A 14081-nucleotide genomic window follows, 5' to 3' on the forward strand; every position below is an offset into this window, starting at 1 on the left:
AGAGGTGGTGGAGCATCACTTCAGGGAAAAGCCCCCAAAATGATCCTTTAAATTCTTTAACATTCTGTTTTATCTTTGAACTGTCTAATTTCCATTTTTTTGTTAATCATTTATACTTGTTTTACATAATCTTACAACAAACAGTGCTGAAAGTCAATAGGTTTAATGCAACTTCTTTGGTATTTTTGTCACCAGCAATACTGGAATTTGGCTTAACTACACCTCTTCTAAATCTGAAATGAAGAGTTCCTCAGATGTTGCTTATTTTAAATACCAGCTTTGTTTCTACTCTCTTTTCAATCAAAGCACAGTCTCATCCTAGCAGGTTGACACAACATAAGGTAGATATAACACATTCTCCTCCTAAAAAAATCCTGGTGGTTTATGAGCTTTTATCCCCAACTGTCATAACAAGATTAGCAAGAACCAATTATTGCCTATGTACAGGGCAATGAAATATTTTTCTTTTCTTTTTTACATCACTAAAAGTCTGCCTTATAGCCTAATTCCTTCCATACTCATTTTAGTCTAATACCTTGTATAAAGGTTACAGCATCCTCTCTTCAATCGGGTCTGATCTTTGCACTTTATCCAACTGTAGCTCTTTGCATCTCCCTTCCATTTTTCATTCCTCTGGCCACTCTCCACCCATGCCACTGCTTTAAAGATGCTGTTTTCATCTACCTGTGTCTTGACTTTCATTTCTTCCTGTTATCTTCTCAGTCAGATGTCCATCTGATTCACTCACATTATTTCTGCTGCCTTTCACAGTGCCATGCCTGAGTGTCTCACAACCTTACAGAGCAAATTTTCCACCATCTTTACAAGAAGTGGTGTATGAAAGGTTTAAGAAGCACTGGCATGGATAAAAATCTAGGATTCAGCTCATTTCCTCTTAGTGAAGGGATTCTTAAAATAGTTTTCTCTGCTGAAAGTGCAAATACAAGATGTGTGTGTTCCATGAACTGAAGATGCCTCCAGCATAAATGTTTACATGTACAGACGTGGAGGGACTATCACTCCAGCCTCCTCTTCCATATGTACACATACTCAGTACAAATAAGGTCAATAATTTCTGTTAGAATACACATTGCTCACGCTGCTTTTAAGTGCATTTAACAGCCAGAGATAAAATACATCCCTTAGATGTCTCCCACGATATCCTTGGCTTTTCACCAAGTACATACACACTCAGTACTATTAGCTCTACACACGGGATGAATTTATGTATCACAAACTTGCTGTAGGATCATTTAATCTTCCAAAACAACTTCAACATGCACTATTTTTGTAAGTTAAAAATACGTATCAGGTAAATGCATTAAAACTCAAGCCACGATTCTTTTTTTTCTGAAGTGATGGCTATGCTTGATGCATAAAATACCTGAGCTGAAGTTGTGACAGTGGCCTGAGTGATTGTTTCCTCATTTCTCCTTCTCTTCCTCAGTTTCCCCATTATTATAGCACTGATCCCTCCTGGGAAACACCACCCAAGCAACTATGAAACATAGAGTATTTTTCCTTCATCTTCATCAGATATGACACACACATGTGAGTAGGACCTGCATAACCCCTGGACACAGCTGTGTTCTCAGGGTCTGGAAACTGGCAATTCAGCCCAGGGTAACCTACATTCCAGGAATACTTTGCCATCATCACAAAGAAGCCACAATGCAAGTTGGCTCTCTATGTATTTGTGATTATGACAGAGAATTTTGAACCATCTGTTTTGCTGATAAATATTTCAGTGAACTACGGAGGCAATAACCTTGTAGCATTATGCAGTTGTCTGCAATAAGCATGAAAACATTCTCCAGCTGCAGTGCCTCTGAACACTCAACATTCTCTTTATTCATTTCTAGTTCTTTTTTGTTTTTTGGGTTTTTTTTTTGAGCAACAAAGCACATCAGTCTATCAATTCTGCTCTTTTAGGCTTAGAACCATAATGAAATGCTCTGAATGAACACCAACTGAAATTCTAGAGGGGGAAAAAGATAAAACCAACCAACACCACCACCAAAAAAAACCCCAAACACCAAAAAAGCCTCAAAACCAAAACCCCAAACAACCAAAAAAAACCCAAAACAACCCAACCCAAAACCCTAACCAAAATGTCATCATTGGCAATAAAGACTTTATTAACTGTGGAGGTGAAATTTCTGTGGACATCTCTTTCAGGTGTTTTTCAAAGAGCTTCCCAAATCATGACAGGCAAGCAACCTGGCTTAACACAATCATTTCACACTGCTCAGAATTGTCTCCAAGTAAAATTGCCAGTGATTGTGCTCATTTGAAGCACTTCATTGCATCTATGGAGGGATCGTGGGCAGAAATTTGCAGTATGAATTGGAATTACCTTAATGGGGGAACCAAACAGCCTGGGGGTTCCTGATTAACAAACAAAGTGTTGGTGAAATAATAATTATCTCCCAGTGCCTGCAATGTGGTTCATCACAGAGCCCTGCAGTGCCCTCAGGCAGGCAGTACAGGGATTGTATTCTGCGTCACTGAAAAGAGAAGCACAGTCCCTGCTAGCAGTGCATCACCCCTGGATAATTTAGTTTTATAGAAGGGAGAGACATTCACAGTGGTGCTTGGACTGTCTCTTGCCCTCTTTGCTTTGTATTTAGAATCTCTCCAAACATAAAAGTACTTTTCCTGCACAAGTGACTCCAAATGTCAACATGAGAGAGAAAAAAAAATCAATACAATAGCAGAAAAGGGGAATAGAATCATAGAATCATAGAATGGTAGGAGTTGGGAAGGACCTCTGGAGATCATCTAGTCAATCCCACCCTGCTAACACAGGCAGTATTTGGGATTGCAGAAAACCAGATAAGGATTTAAAAGGCATTTAGGTACTTTGCAGTTGCTACAAGGAGCTACATAAGCAGCCTTGCCTTGGAAACTAGAAGCAACAATGTCTGTGCAGAATTTTCATCACAAATGTGTCCAGAAAAACAACATAAGCAGTCTGCCAATTCTTCCTCAGTGTAAATCTAAAGCACTGATTTTTCAGCATCTTCCTACCTGTGAACATCTGTATTTTTCCTCCCTCCAGTACTACATAGCAAATTCAAGGCCACAAACATCTCAGCTGGGTTAGTTACCATACCACAAGCCATCAGGGAAAACAGGTCAAATATCACTCTAGTGTAATCCAAAATGATTATTTTCCAGGTCATGGAAAAACTGTAACAGGCAGGAAAGGAAGAGTACAATGACACCAGCCCCACCTTCAGGCCAGGAAGGTTTTGGGTGCCATCGAAGCAGAGATGGATTTAACCTTGTTCAAAAATGAAGGCACACTTTTGATGGAACTTGGTACCTGTGCCCTGATGACTGTGTGATAGGACAGCAATAGAGGGGGGAAAAATCAGTAATTTAATAAGTGGAAAATTTGGAAGAGGTGAAGACTAGACCAGAAAAATGATGGTGTCAGCCCCTTTGAAGCTGTTTCAGGTCCATGTGCATGGCAATCACATCCTCAGATGGAAAATTGTGGTTAGATCTCCTTGACACAGAAAGGCATCTGCTTCATCTTGTCTGTGAAAAAAGGCTCCTTTGGTTCTTCTGATGCTTTTGGGACCCTCATCTTTAGAGGTGTGCACAGTACCTTGCACAATGGAGCTTAGCTCATGTTTTCTCAGCACAGTGCTCCTCTCCCTTAATCTTATGTAGCTGACCACAATTTATTTCAAGTGAAAAGATGAAAGGACAGGAAAGGAGGAAGGAAGGCAGCCTCTTTATCAAGAGACATGGTGTAAAGTCACCTCATGGAGGACAACATATCCAATTGTCCTTCATGAGCCTTGTAACATGAGATTCTTTTTTATCTCGGGCTGTAGGCAGAGTCACAGAATCAGAGACTGCTTTGGAATGCAAGGGACCTCTAAGCCCAACCTCCCTGCCATGAGCAAGAACATCTTCAATTAGACGAGGCTGTCCAGACTCCCATCCAACCTGACCTGGAATATTTCTGCAAATGGAGCATCTACAACCTCTCTGAGCAGCACCTTCCAGTGTTTCACCACCAGCATAGTAAAAAATGCCTTCCTTAGTATCAAGGAATTATCCCTGTGGTCACTCCGGAGTAACAAACAACTATGACACACAACAAATTGGTGCTGGACTTCCCCTGAGTGCTCTGGATTTGTTACAGGCTGGTTTGCTTCTCTGTTTTTTGGCAGGTTTATAGCTGGGCTCATTACCTCTACCTTTCTGTGTCCCTTGGCTGTGTGCCCTGTGCCTGTTAAGAGCAGCACAGAGAAGAGCAGAACAGTGATGGCACAGTAATGCCCTCTGGGATGCTCAAGCCCCAAACAGATTTGGTTTTAGGGTGGGTTTTTTCACATTACTCATGAACATTAGGAGCATTTATTTGCTATGTTCCATAGCTCAATGATGTAAGAGTGAGATCTGGAAGGAATCAAAGACATCATTCCCATCAAAGCAAAATCAGGAAGTTGTTCTAAATGTAATAAATGGTAATATTAAAATGATGCAACTGTCTATCCTAATTGGCATCAGTCAGTCTCAAAAATGTATTAAAGGAGATTAAAAATGTGCAGAGCTTTTCTGTTCATAAGCCAACAAGAGCTTTAAGAAGCTCCCCAGATCACTGATGCTAGATGTAAATACAATTCCATACCATGCAGAGGAACCTTTTCAGTCTCATACAAAGGGATTGATCAGGGAGGGGCCTCAGGAGTCTAATGAAAAAAGCAGAGTCCTCACTTAGAACAACAATAGAAAGACAAAGCAATAGAATTGTTTTTAGATGGCCAAATCTCTCTGAATCACCACTAAAGTTAGCACATGAGCCAGCAGTTCTGGGTCTATTTTTCCTTGCAGATAATAAGGCTAATTGACAACTACACATCTTGATAAGAACTAGATGGAAGCTGAGATGGAGGTCCAGAGACAGATAGGACAAGACAGCTCTAATGACCAGCATTAACTACTATTAAACCTGTACTTTCACGGGGAAGTTAGTTCTAAATGTGGTTTCTTTTTGCAGCAAATGAGGCACTTACATCCAAGAGGACCACTGCAATCACTTCCAGTGATTTGAGTAGTTCCACTCCTAACATTTAGGAATGAAGGATGCAACAAGGATGTGTTTTGACAAGAAGTTATTTCAAAGAGATTTCAGAGGGAGAGAAGATAAGAATTTTGTGATCCTCTTTGTCAGTGCAAATCAGAGTGGAAAGAGTCACTGGGTGTATGAAAAGGGGAATAATGTGGTATTTTTGCTCTCTATACTCTTTCTGGGGAATGCATCCAGGAGAACTGCACACCCTTGTGCTCTTCTGTTTAAATATATATATATATACAATAAATGACTGAAGATTACAGAAAATGTTTGACACTATTTATCTGCTAAACAGGTATTTGTTGCTGAGGCAGCAGGCTCATTTTATAGTCAGTGGGGAAAAAGTAGGCACTTTCCAGGTGAGACTCATGCAGCATATTTCAGATATTTACTTTAGGGTGAAAGAAATCATGTCCTGATTTCCACTGACTGTTTTCAGTGGCTCTCCAGTGGCTGCCAAGAGAGAACAACTCCAGGAGAGAGATTTCTGTTGTAAGGATGGATATTTAATTGTATAAATCACAGAGTGAAAGACAAAAGGAAGAAATTAAGTCGATTTTGTTTATCATCAAGATGATTGATAATGGTCTAATCTGACTGTACCACATTGGAAGGAAAGAAAGCCTTTTGATAAGCTCTTTAACTTAATGGCAAAAGGCATAGGAGGAATGGCTGGCAGTTAAAGTCAGATTATCTCATGTTAGAAACAAAGCATGGTTTTAGTACTTTAAATAGTAAACAACTCTAAGCAAAGTCATAAATTCTTATTTTCTGATGTCTTCAAATCAAAACTAATGTCTTTCTAGAGGAGATGCTGTAGCCAGGCACAAGTCCTTGAGCATAGGCTCAGCATGGGTTGAATTTCATAGAATGAGAGAATAATTTAGCTTGGAAAAGAACCTTAGGATCTGTAAAGCTAACACTGCCAAGCTCCTATTCTTCCTCTTCCTTTCTTCCACTGTTTTTTCTAGTCCATTTAAAAAAAAGAAAGAAAAAAAAAAAGTTTTACATTTATTTTTATTTTTCATAATTTTTGCTTTCAGGGAAAATTCTGATTGTGGCTGTCAGCTCTTTGACTCTGAAATGAAAACTTACTCCAATGATATTTTACAGTATTTAAACTTCTCTTCTTCACAAAAATAGGAGTTTTCCACCAGAGAATGTGGTAAACTTCATCCAGAATTAGTTTTGTTCAGTCCATGCTGGGCATGCATTTTTTCTTTGGAACACATGGCTGCAGAATAGGATAGACAAGGATGTCATGCAGAAAACATCCTTGATGTAAGCAAGCTTTGAACTTCCAAGCCCCTTAGCAAGCATATGCACAAGGGGAGGAACTTGCTATACACCAAATGATGCTGTATACAGCCTTAAGGGGAGCTTGATCTTACTGGACACACCTTGCATTTAGTGGTCCATTAACACTGCTCATGATAGGTTAAGCTCTTCATTTTACCTGGAAATAGTATTGCTGCTTTCTCCTTCTGTGCAGTTGCATAGTCACAACTGTCAAATTAATGAAGGCTGAGAGTGAACTGATGACTGATCTCTCAGCAGCAATAGATCCCAAGTTTTGGCAGGCAAGGACCCCTGCATACATTTGTAACTGCCTTTCTACCCCTGGAAGCAAAATATCTGACAGGGAGACAGAATAGTAATAAGAAAGAGAAAAGTCCACAGGACATAAAATGAAACAAATGAGCTGCAACAATCTGTTGAAAGGAAATGACTTCTTCTGTGGTTTTCATGCCTTCTTTGTTCTATAAAATGCCAATACCATGACAGCACAGTACTTTGTTATGGTCAGCACCCTAAACACTTCTGTGCCCTGTAAATAAAATATCTACTGCCAAATTTTTGACATGCATGGAGAGTTTTTTATTGTCATCATCACGGCTCCCTTGTGTCTCAACCTTCTGGCAGGTTGTCATTTTTATTGGTGTCCCTTAAAGAACTTCCCCTTATTTCTCTTTTCTTTTTAAACTGAGGTCTGGAGGAAAAGATGATTTTCAGAAGGTTTGGATAATAGATAGAGACTTTAGACACATTGCTTTTTATTTCAATTTTCCTGTCCTCCTTAATTTTGATTTTTACGTTTTCTGTAATGTTGGTTTTCACTGACTTTTTTATTAACGCTTTCCCACTGGTCTCAGGATTAGTCAATTGAACAGAAAATTATTTGCTAGAAGTTTAATCCTTGTCACTCAGTTTTCAAAGCTTTGTTACTAATGCAAGCTTCCAATGTTTTATCAGTACCGTAGGTTACATGGGATACCTACATGGGACTGGCAGATACTTTATCTGTCTCTATCTCTATCCCTCTACCTCTCTATCCATCTACCTCTCTATCCATCTACCTCTCTGTCCATCTACCTCTCTATCCATCTACTTCTCTATCTACCTCTCTATCCATCTATCTATCTATCTATCTATCTATCTATCTATCTATCTATCTATCTATCTATCATCTATCTCTCTGTCTATATCTATATCTATATATCTCACCTGCAGAGGATCAATACCTTCTACCTCAGCGGTTGGAGGACATTACAATACCCCTTAGGACAACAAAACTCTATAAAGCTGAGAACTAGTTGCTTAAAACATTACATTTATGGTTTCCTGCCTGTCCATCACCTTCCAGAGCATTGGTTTCCTATAGGTCCTGAGGCAAAAGGAACTTCACCATTCAAGTATTTTGGATGTCTGAGATGATGGTGTTCAGGCAACTGTCGCCTGTCCTGTCCCTAGTGTCTTATGGCTAACTACCCAGCTCAAGCAAACCACCTTAGACTCCTTTCCCACTGACCACAGAGTGATAGACTTTTCAACGGGATATTCTTGCAGGCTGCTTTGACACAGCACAACACAAAACTGCATAAGCAAGAAGTGAATTTCACCATTCTTTGTGTTTTGATGGTTATCAGTGAGAGCTTTGTCTAAACTGCTGGGAAAGGCATTATCCTGGCTGTCTTAGATCATTGAGGACAGACCAGTCAGTTATTCTGGGTCAAACAGTCATCCTGACCAATCAATCATCCTGACCATCCTGACTTCTTACAGTATGTTAGGACCCTCTTTTTCCTACGTGCAAGCTCCCATCCAAAAGAAACCAAGGTGCATAATGAGACAGTGTCATCCTAGCATGTGGTTGAGAGGCATTAACATGGCTCTCCACATCACATCGACATCTTCTGGCATGGTCAGGGTGGTGGACAGGGTGTAGTTACATAAAGAGATGCACAGGAGCAAAATTAAGACTGATAAATCCTCCCCACTGTGTGCAGCGATTCTCAAGCAAAGCACTGTGTAGATTCCACTCTTTCTGCAGAGGAGTTGTTTTAATTAGCTCTTTTGTTTCATTTCCTTGTGAGATCATCCTAAGGGTTCAGTCAAGTGCATGGTGTTTGTATTTTAAGGTGTGTTTGCAAGGCTGTTTGCTGAAACACGCTGGCTCTCTCGCTTCCATGAGAAGCACATCATTGAGTGTAATAAGGATGAATTAACAATATGAAGTGATGACCTAGAAAAGCAAACAAACAAGTTAATCCTCCCTTCTCTAGCTTTTGGGGAAATAAAAAGTAATTCCTTTCAGGAAGGAAAAGGAAGCTGGTTAAAATGACAGTTCTATTTTTTCTTTTTTTTTTTTTTTTTTTTTGCCTTCCCACCAAAAATATATTTCCAAAGGCATTCTGTTATTTGGATGAGAATGCCTTTTCACTAGAAAAATGAAATTAGCAGCACTTCCAACATATTAATCACATTTGTCATTGTTAAAATTTTAGCTTGCTTCCCATGTCATTTAGAGAACCCTTTGAGAATGGCATAAAATAACATCTTAATCAAGAAGGAATTATTTCTTTCCCCCCCCCCCCCCCCCGACAAAACAGGAATCTTACTCTAACTGTGTTGGGATGAATTAAAGGCACAGCCAAGAATGGACAGGAGTTAGCCCATGTGGTTAAGATCTTACGTGCCAAACTTCAGGGAAAAGATCAATTTACCTAAATGGAAGTAACCACTGGCATGAGGGATGATCTCATATTGAAGGTGCCAGACATCCACACAAGCCTGGCAGGATGTATAGGATCAATTTTATCCACAACCCACCCTACCTCTCCACTGACTACAAAGAAGAGCAGTCAATGGTGTCCCTCTCACAGTTAAATGTCTCCAGAATGTTGGTGTCAACTTTTAGTGAGCTGGATCTCACTCATCCCCTTGTAGCTGTATCAGTTGAAGATTACAGACCAGATTCCTTTTCAGCTTTGGTCCTTTCAGCCTGTAGCATTGCCACAAAGAGGCCCAAACTGTGGAAGACCAATTCATCTATGAAGTCTTCACTGCAGAAAATATTTGTCTGGTGTCATTTAAATGTGCTGTGCTCCTGTGTTTCTATCTCCCTCCATCTCAGGCAAGAATTTGTATTTTCTCCCTGATATCCCAAGTCAGGAAAGGAGTAGTTTCAGACAGAGCTGCACTCTATGGCTTTACTTGGGTCTCCAACTGCCTCTGAGGGCTATATGCCAGATGGGTGAAGGGAAAACATGCAAGGAAACACAGTGGCCAGAAGCCACACTGATTCAGGCCAATATTTGGACCATGGAAGGTGAGCTAAACAACCAGACAAAGACACTTCTCACTACAAAGTGTTTCCTACTAAGCCCAGATCCAGCTGCTCAGTAGGGACTAAACAGACAACTACAATTAGTTTGAGTTTTGCTGTGTTCAGTGTCAATCCATTCAGTGTGGTGACCTAAAAGAAACATGGGGTTTGCTGCATACCATTTTTCTTCCTCCTGGCTTGCTTTCAGATTCAGAGGGGGAAAAGGGGAGAATGAGTAGAAGGGGTGGAGTGAACACATGCAGGCCTAAGTGTTTTCAGCTGAGCATTAATTGAAATGTTGTAGCTACTGTTCACCTCAGCTCTGGCTGTTCATAATAATCAGGTTAATGGATTCAAATGGGAACAAAAAAAATACCTCTCTTTTCTCAGAAAGAAAGAAAATTCACCCACCAGATTGGGGATTTGGGAGTCTAATAAACTCCTGATCCTGGTAAATTGGACATGTGCAAGTCCTGGAGCCAGATGGGAGGTATCCAACAGGGAAGTTGCTGACAAAAGGCTGCCACTCTCCATCTTTGAAAGTTTACAGTGATTGTGAGAGGACCCCAATGTTAATAAAAAATATAAACAGAAGTAATAAAAGCTATGTTAATTTTTTGCAAAAAGATAAGGAGGAGAGGACAGAGACCTGTATGCCAACTACCTTGCCTCAGTCCCTGGGAATGGAGCAAAATCCCATACAAGACATTTTTAAGGTGCATGAAAGTGCAGTTGAATTCTGCATGGGCTAATGTAATGTGAAAGGTCGTCCTTCCTTATTCCAGGGGGGAAAGAGATCTTGAATACAGATAAAGTATATTTTAACCATGTGATCTGGTCCCCAGGACAGATGTTGAGGAACCTGTGTGATTTGTTACCCTCTTCAATCCTTACATGACTGATTTTGACTGCAGGTCAGTGGAGCAGCAGCAAGCACGCAGTCAGCTGTGTCACTGTGACAAAAAAAAAAAAAACAAAGCAGCTCCTCAAAATGCAGTCACTGGTGATCCTCTGGTGGGGCCTTCAAACAATCCTTTCACCTGAGGATTTGCAGCTCATTAGACCACAGTTTGCTTTTCCTGCATCACTGAATGTGCAGTTGGATCTTGGGCAAATCTCCAGGAAAGCTGTGTCTCAGGAGACGTTTATCTAATTTGCCAATGCCATGATCACAACTACACAAGAATAAGTAATTGCTTTACCTAGCAAAATAGGTGACCACTAGAACCTCTATCTGATATATCACTTGTTTCTCCAGCCAGGCCACCATGATGTCTGCTGAACAGGAAATTCCCCCAGCAAACTTTCTAATCCCAGAGTCAGAAGTCTGACGAATTGCAGTTGGAAGAGTGTCTGGGTCAGAAGTAGGATTTCTTCAAGTGACATCAGTTGTAAGGTTCATCAGCTACCACAGATGTTGGAGGTGTCCATCCAGCTGCATGACCAATTCTTTGTGCTATACAGAGCTGACCACCCAGACCTGCTATACCCCTTCAGCTGTGCATTTCGAATCTGAATACAGTCAGTACTTCCTTTGGAACTCAGACACCTAAATGTGTTGGTATGAAAAGCCAGTGATCCCTTTTGGCCACCTAAGTCTCACAGATTGATTTATGAGGTTTGGAAGGGAAAAGGTGACTCCAGCATAGCTTAATCCAGAGAATTGCCAGCCAGTGTGTCAATGATCCACCTTACAGCCTTGTGGAGTTTCACTGTAAACTGTGAGCTGGATGGAGAGGCACAGCTGTCCTTTGAAGGACTGCTGACTTTTAGCAGAGGCACCCAAAGAGCTAAAAATGGTAACAACCTTTTCTAGGGACACCTACATCTGAAGGCATCACTGGGGTAGTTCATACTTTTAATTACCACAGCTCCGTTTTCTTTTGCTTCTTGATTTCTACAGAGATATCACAACAAATTTCAAAGCCTTTCCATGCTAATCAGGAAAGGTGGATACTTTAATTTTTACTTTTCATTTCAATTCTAGGTAAGTCTTTTTCTCTATTTATACTAAAGGAGGTACTGGGGCTTAAAGAAAGAAAAAGACAAAAAAAAATGGGGTTCAATATAATAAGTCTTGTATTTACAGGACAGCTGCATAGGTCTAGGCAAAGTCACACACTGGAGATGCCATTCTCTTTTAACTCACCGTAGAAACAGCTGAGACAGGTAGTTTGGATGGGTTTGTGTTTTTTTTCAGTATGGATGCTTATACAGAGCTAGATTAAATTAATTTCACCTTCTTTCCTAAGACTTCCAGTAAATATCATGACAATTGGGAACACTCAGGTCCTTTCATACATGGCAAGTAGTATTTTTTTACTTCATTGTCATTCTGGTGAAATGTCAAAATGGTATTTTTTTTTCCCCTTGCCTAGTTAATGAATGTTAGGCACCAACTTCAACACTTAGCCCTTCCTGACAGTATCAGAACAAACTATTTTTAAACTATTTCATCCTGGATATCCATCCTGGATTATTAGGATTGTTTTGCTCCTTGGGCACTTGGGCAGTGACTGGCTGGAAAGCAGCCCTGAGGAGAGGGACTTGGGGGTGCTGGTGGATGAGAAGCTCAAGCTGAGCTGTCAATGTGCACTTGCAGCCCAGAAAGCCAACCAGAGCCTGGGCTGCATCAGGAGAAGTGTGGCCAGCAGGTCAAGGGAGGTGATTCTCCCCCTCTGCTCAGCTCTGCTGAGACCCCACCTGGAGTACTGCATCCAGTTCTGGAGCCTTTGTTACAAGAGGGATATGGACATGCTGGAAGGTGTCCAGAGAAGGGCCACCAGGATGAGCAGAGGGCTGGAGCACCTCTCCTATGAGCACAGACTGAAAGAGTTGGGGCTGTTCAGTCTGGAGAAGAGAAGGCTCCGAGGTGACCTTCTTGTGGCCTTCCAGGATCTGAAGGGGGCTACAAGAAAGCTGGGGAGGGAATTTTTAGGATCTCAGGTAGTGATAGGACTGGGGGGAATGGAATAAAGCTGGAAGTGGGGAGATTCAGGCTGGATGTGAGGAAGAAGTTCTTCCCCATGAGAGTGGTGAGAGCCTGGAATGGGTTGTCCAGGGAGGTGGTTGAGGCCCCATCCCAGGAGGTGTTTGCAGCCAGGCTGGATGAGGCTCTGGCCAGCCTGATGTAGTGTGAGGTGTCCCTGCCCATGGCAGGGGGGCTGGAACTGGATGATCTTTGTGGTCCCTTCCAACCCTGATTCTATGACTCTATGATTTCTTGAGTAAGAAATGCATCTTCAAATTTCAAGTTAATATTTGGGGGTTCAAGAGCTTTATTTTTGGTTTTTACTGAAGTGATGATTTTCAGTAGCAAGAACATGTAGAAGAAGGGCTCTGTGAGCAAACTGACATTGAAGTCATATCTTTTGAATAAAACAGGGCAGGGGATGCTCAAAATCTCTCAGTAGCAGACCAGACAGTACTTCTGCTGCTGCAGTCATGTATTTGCTTCTGCTGCTCATTTTTCAGCTAAAATAACAACCTTTTGTTTGAGTATCTCCATTAGTTGCTGTGGAGATAATTATGAGTCCAGAGAAGAGAGAATAAAAGGAAAAAAAAAAAAGGCAATTCTAGGTAAGGATATGAAGAGGAAAACAGAAATTCCAAGAGTAGGAGTGATCTTATGTGCAGATTTCTTAATAATTAAAAAACTTGCATGACAACCCTTTCATGATTCCTAATGTCCAACCTAAACCTTTTCAACTTGACTTTATTTCCACTCATATTATTGCTTGTTCCTTGGGAATACAGATTAACCCTCACATCACTACAACCTCCTTTCAGGTAGTTGTAGAGTCATAATGTTTTCCCTGAGCCTATTTTTTTCCAGGCTAAACAACCCCTGATCCCCCAGCCACTTCTTCATAAGACTTATTCTCCAGATCCTTCACCAGCTTCACTCTACTTCTTTGATCACACTAACACCTCAATGTCTTTCTACTTATAGTGAGGTGCCCAAAACTGAACCTTGTCTTTGAGATGCAACTTCATCTACCTTTGGTTGTGTCTTCATAATAGAAACATAGGCCCTGGCCAATCAAAGCATGCTGGAATTCACATAGTGGGGTACAGGTTATATACAGAAATAGATCTTGAGATATAGGTTGGATGAAGAAAATAAAAATTCTCCTGCACAGCTACTTGAGGATTTGAGAATGATCAGAAATAGACAGGCATGTGGTTGTCTAATTCTGAATACTGCTCCTATACATAGGAGTTGGCCCAAGGAAATATTTTGTTTGTTTTAGGGCATTTAGAGTCTTGGGTGCTAAACTCCAGAGCAGTCCTCAGCTCTGGGAAAGGGAGAAGTAAAAGGGAAAGTCAAAATGGGACTGCTCCACCCTAGGACAGAACTGTCTCCTTCCCTTCTCCCTC

Source organism: Indicator indicator, chromosome 20 (genome assembly GCF_027791375.1).
Source record: "Indicator indicator isolate 239-I01 chromosome 20, UM_Iind_1.1, whole genome shotgun sequence".
In the NCBI taxonomy this organism is placed as follows: Eukaryota; Metazoa; Chordata; class Aves; order Piciformes; family Indicatoridae; genus Indicator; species Indicator indicator.